Below are 6,392 nucleotides of genomic sequence, written 5' to 3' on the forward strand. Positions count from 1 at the left end.
GAGATATATCTGAAAAAGAAGTACTGTTAGTAATATCAGAGAGTTTACTACCTATATTTTCTTCTAAAGTTTTATGGTGTCGGGTCTTATATTTAAGTCTTTAATCTATTCTTGTAAATGGTGTAAGAAGGTGGTCCAGCTTCTTTTTTTGCATGTGTCTGTCCAATTTTCCCAACACCATTTATTAAAGAGACTGTCTTTACCCCACTGTGTATTCTTACCTCCTTTGTCATATATTAAGTGAGCATATAGGTGTAGATTTATTTCTGGGCTCTCTATTCTATTCCATTGCTCAATGTATCCATTTTTATGCCAAGGCCATGTTGTTTTGATTACCATATCCTTGTACTATAGTTTGATATCAGGTAGTGTGCTACCACCAACTTTGTTCTTCTTTCTCAAGATTCCTGTGGTTATTCAGGGTCTTTTATGATTCCATATAAATTTTAGGATTATTTTTTCTAGCTCTCTGAAAAATTCCATTGGTATTTTGATAGGAATTGCATTGAATCTGTAGATTGCTTTTAATGATGTGATTCTTCCTACCCATGAGCTCAGCATATGATTCCATTTATTTGTATCTTCTTCAGTTTCTTTTTTCAATTACTTGTAATTTTCTGAGAACAGGTCTTTTACCTCCTTGGTTAATTTCGATTCCCAGGTATTTCATTGTTTTAGATGCAATTATAAATGGGATTATTTTCTTAATTTCTCTTTCTGAAAGTTCATCATTGGTGTATAAACATGCCACTGACTTCTGAATATTAATTTTGTATCCTGCTACTTTATTGAATTTGTCGATCAGTTCTAACAAATTTTTGGTGGAATCTTTAGCGTCCTTTATATATAGTATCATGTTATTGGCAAATAATGAGAGTTTTACTTCTTCCTTTCCAATTCGGATACCTTTTATCTCTCTTTCTTGTCTTATTACTGTGGCTAAGATTTCCAATAAAATGTTGAAGAGGAGTGGTGAAAGTGAGCATCCTTGTCTTGTTCTGGATCTTAAGGAAAACGTTTTAAACCTTTCCCCACTGAGTATGATGTTAGCTGTAGGTTTTTCCTATATGTCCTTTATTATGTTGAGGTATGTTCCCTCTATTCCTACTTTGCTGAGAGTTTTTATCATACATAGATGCTGGATTTTGTTGAATGCTTTTTCTGCATCTATTAATATGATTTGAAAAAAAAATTAAAATACATAGTTATCTCACTTGCCTGACATAATGTTTTTTGAGATAATTTGATGTTTAGCTCTGCTCTAGTTTATAGATTGCTAGATCAAGAACTAGTCTGTGCAATGTTCAAGACTGTACTCCATACTCCATAGATTCCTGTCAATTAGCATTTTCCAGGACCTTTCAGATAGTCTGACAGGGCTATTATGTGTGCAATGTACCACAAAACCATTCAAGTATTTTAAAATACAGACAATAATCTATTAAATGTTTCTTTCTTGATGGGATGGCAAAACAGTTCTGTTTAATAAGTCAGGTGTTTCTCATTCGTTCTGGTTTATAAACTTTGCTTGTATACCTGTTTTAACCATCCATGCATGCTTAATAGCTCTTTCTATCAAGTCTACCTGAAGGTTAATCTAACGTCTGTATTAGGTCACTAGATTCTATAACAGAAATCTATGCAGATGGGCTATTAAATGATATTGAAACTACTCAAGCAAGTGATAGTGGTCATTTATTTTACCATAATTTCTTTAGAGTATTGGGAAGATCTTGAAAGAGTTTATAAAAATGTTAATAGAGAAGGCTGAAATCTAGGAGCTACTGCATTAGTTCGTCTTTTTCCCCCAAGTGAGAAAGGAATATAACTAATTATAAGTATATGAAATATCAAAAACAAAGCTTTTATCATAGTAAAATAATTTTTAAAAGCAGAATTAATCTTCTATCCTGTTTATCTTTAATGCGTAATCTGGTAAGTTGTAAAATAAATATTTAGCACAAGAAAATTTGGTTTTATAGAGGTGCACTTAATCAGTATACTCAGGAAACACTGTAGGTCCGATATGCGTAGGGATTGTATTATAAAAATAGACTGAAATAAGTAGGACAAAACATTCACACATAGTAAAGAAAAAATGAAAAAAAAAATGTATTCTAACAGTGCTATGTATCTGGTATTATAGTAAAAAATAAAAAGGATTTAGAAACCAATCTGGTGATCTAGTGAAAGCAAAAGGGGAATGGAAAATTAAAAAACAAGTCTCATTACCTATCTGATAAGTTCCAAGCTAAATGACCTTCCATCCAAAGCCCTCCATGAACTGGGCTTTGCCTACCTTTCAGTTTAAGCTAATGTCAATTCCCTGCCTCATTTCCTCATGCGTATATACATAGCAAAGAACCTGCCTAAGGTTCTGTAACCTACCCCCAATCTTCACACTCTATCCTGCACATGTAGTTTTTTCCATCAATTGCTTGCATTTGCTTCTGCAATCTCTTTTTTTTTTCTGGATTGACCCTACTCTTCAAGTATTATCTCTGAATTGAGACTCAATTTTTGGTCACGTTAATTTAGAATTCTTAGAGACTTTTTCTTTACTTTTAAGAAAGACTAATGAGAGAAAATGATGCCTCATGAAATAGTGCCTGGAAAAGCTGTAGCCATTGTGCTATCAGCTTGCGAATGAAGCCAACACAAGTTGCAGTAAAACTTAATCCAACTCCTGCAGTTCTCATGCCAGTAGAACATCTTGACTCTGGACATAGAGCAAATGCCTTTATTGTTGCAATTCACTAAATGAGGGTTTCCCCGCCCTCCCCAATCTGTATCTTTACATATGCCAGACATGGCTTTCTCTGATCTGCTCTTGCTTTTCAACTTTAACTCTTGTACCCACTACTTTTTGGCATTATAGGCTCAAGAAAATTGGTTGAAACACCAAGGTGTGCACACAAATTATCTGGAATATCATTCGAATGCAGTCTTTGATTCAGTAGGTTTTGGGTAAGGATTGGGATTCTACATTTTAGGTTACACAATACTGCAGTCCATGAATCACACTTTGATTAAGAAGAAACTAGATTATCTATAAGAACCCTTCTTAAACAATCAAGGCAGAAAAGTGACAAAACTAGAACTGGAGCTCTGTATATTATAAGGTATAATTTTAGTTTCCCAGTTTGTCAACCACTTTTGTATAAATACTATTTCCTATTAAAAACATTTGAGTTCTCAAATAGAATGAAAGGAAAGGGCTGGTCATCCATTGTTAATACTCAATTCAGGAAACACAGATATACACACAAATATACTTAAATAATTTTATTTCATTCTTACTGTCATGTTTTGTTGTTTTCTCTGCATGTTTCCTTTGAGTTAACTCCAACAATCATCTAAATTAGGAGTTTAAATATGATCTTTTTCCTAAATTGGGTCATTAATTTTTCAATTGTATTCCATTTAGGAAGAACTTCTCAAGAAAGAGTTCCAGATAAACTTTAAAGCAATATTAATTACTGAAAACTAGTTTACAGCTGTTAAGAAAAGCAAATTACCTAGAGTAAGTGAAGATAAATACCTACTGTTATTAGCATAAAACTTTTTTTTCTAAACTACTGTTAAAAATTATCTGGCTTTTAGAGTTTTTTCTTATTCATTGGTTTTCAGGGTGTTCTTTTCTTTGGAGCTGAAAAAGTCTGAAGTACTGATAATTAGCTTCTACAGGACTCTAACATTTGAAACATTTAAATCATAGGAAAGGTTTCCCTGTTTTCTATTATGCACTTTTCTCTTATGTGAGAAAATGCAATTACAGATAAAACACGACAATACATGAAAATTTTTACTAAAATAAAGACATTTATAAATAATGAAGCAGTATAAATATTTACTAATTCATACCTAGAACAGGTACAACAGGACAAATTATTTAAACTTTAAAATGAACGTTATTGCTTTAGACTAGGGAATTATTTTTTGTCAGAAAGAGTATACATTTAAATTTAAGATTTTATTTACATTTAGTTGGCTATAGTTTATTTTTCATAAAGGCACAATTTAAAATTTACTACACAAGGATAATTTTAGTTATAGAGGAAAATTTTATGGACGAGTATGGACATTTTCCCCATCCCATTTGAACTTAAAGACTAACATGCTTAAAAAAGCAATCATGGGAGAAGTCTTTTCATACTTAAATTTTTTTCAGTTCTTCCACTCACGTTACAATAAATTAACCAGGGAAAGTTCTTTTTGAAAAATTCCCTTTTTACGGCAAACATTCAAGGTCCGTTATTCATAATCATTTGTATTAATATCATATTATTTTTGTTTATTCAATTATGGTAAGATTGTTTAAAATTATTATATGTAATGAACTATAAGAGATGTTAATAGTTACTAGAGAAATTATTAAACTCTTCAATGATTTTAATGAACTAGATTAAAAATAAAAATAATAATAGCAATAACATCAACAACAAGAAGAATATTTACTACGTGCCAAACTTTTCTACTCTTCACTATAGGTTTGGTATCATAGTTTTCTCCTTACATCCTACTACAGAGTACAATTAATTTACCTGGGCAAGTTGTTCTTTTAAAATTCTCTTCTTCCTAGAAACATTCTGAGGTCCAATATTCACAATCATGCATGAGTTTGAATAGTATGTTACCTTGGAATAAGATCTATCACATTTGTTTTGTCAATTATGATGATTGTTCAATTACAGTTCATTATGAAAATATAATTTTACAATTATTATATGAATTAGATTCAAGAGATATTAATGACTCCTTCAAAGATAATTAACTTATATAGGGATTTTTTAATAAATCAGCCTAGCAATTAAAATAATTATGATAGCAGTAATAATAAAATAACGATAATCATAGGCACATTTACTATGTGGTAAAATAACAAGTTTGCTATCATTATTACACCACATCTTTCTTCATATTATTTTATTACACAGCCTCTGTAACATACGGTAGTTCACGAAACTACAATTTTACTTCAACATGGTTACATTTTTAGTTGGTTTATTCAGGCTCAGGTGACTTTTGCCTTGCTATACAAAGAAAATTGAGCTCCATTGTGATTTTTATAGCATTTTTGTAAAAATGCTTATTTATTTCCTTGTATTTTAAATGTTCCCAGAGGCTCCATGCTCTATATCTGTAAATTTAAATGTAGGTCTAGTTATTTAGAAATAAATGAGAAAATAAAATATGTAGGATGGATGCAAGCAGATATATGCAGAGCACAACACATTTTGATTACTGACTAGAAAACATGGGAAATTTTGTCATCTTCAATTTACCTTGCTTCACTCTTGACCAAAACTTTCTTGACACAAATAATGATGTGTAGAATGGAGACGTGGTTTTTGGAACAGCTGAGAATTTTTTCTGTGTGTGTGTTTTCCCCTGAAGCAGGATTTAAGCACAGATGCCATTCAGCTGGAACACTAACTACAAGGTGAACACAAAGGGTCCTGACCTCATTGAAACAGTTATTTATGGTGAGGCAATGTCTCCAAATAGCATCCATTAGGACTAAATGTCTACTGCATGAGATGAGGAAGAGGCACCTTCACACAAAAATGTAATATCCAGATTAGGTGCCTGCTCCTGAAATTGCTGAGTTTAGTAATGAAAAGTTCCATTTGCTCTCAGCCCTGAGAGCTACACAATGCTTTCTCATACCTCCAAAAATCAACCCTGGGTAGAGAAGATACAATTTTACAAGTAAAAAGAATGCTAATATCGATTAGATTTATTTTAAATTTTTCCTGACAGGGCACTTTCCTCTCAAATATTCTCATAGTCTAAGGTATTTCTTGGCAATATATATATATACTTTACATGTGCAAATAATCCTAATATATAAACGTTAAAACTTTCAGAACTGAAAAATACATTGAGTAATTAATTTTACTGAATCTGCGAAAATGTTAACACAAATGTCCAAGTTCAGGCTGAAGAATATATTCTTCTTACACAGCGCCATCAGCTCCTAGGACTTTTTAGTTGCATCAAGATTTAAATAAGGAAGTTAGTTGAGGAGGAGAGGGTGCAAGGCTTTCAGCCATAGCAATGAAAGTTGTATCTTTCTTGGACTATTGTTATGATATTTATCCCACTATGCTATATTCATTTGTCTCATTACTCCAAAATCTATATAAAGATCATGAGGGTAGGAACTTTAGAGGTAGTATGCACCATTGGATTCTTGTACAATGTGGAAGAGTAGGTGAATAGTAGATATTTGTTAAATCAGTATATGAATGTAATTTTATATATTAATCATTATTATATTGCTTCTTATGTGCATGTTATTGATATATATTTTTCAAATTCTTAAAAAAGAGGAATGTTCTCTGCCCTTCTCTGTATCCCTTATGTGCTTGCATAGTGATTTTCATAGT

This window comes from Pteropus alecto, unplaced genomic scaffold (assembly GCF_000325575.1).
Source record: "Pteropus alecto unplaced genomic scaffold, ASM32557v1 scaffold7, whole genome shotgun sequence".
NCBI lineage: Eukaryota > Metazoa > Chordata > Mammalia > Chiroptera > Pteropodidae > Pteropus > Pteropus alecto.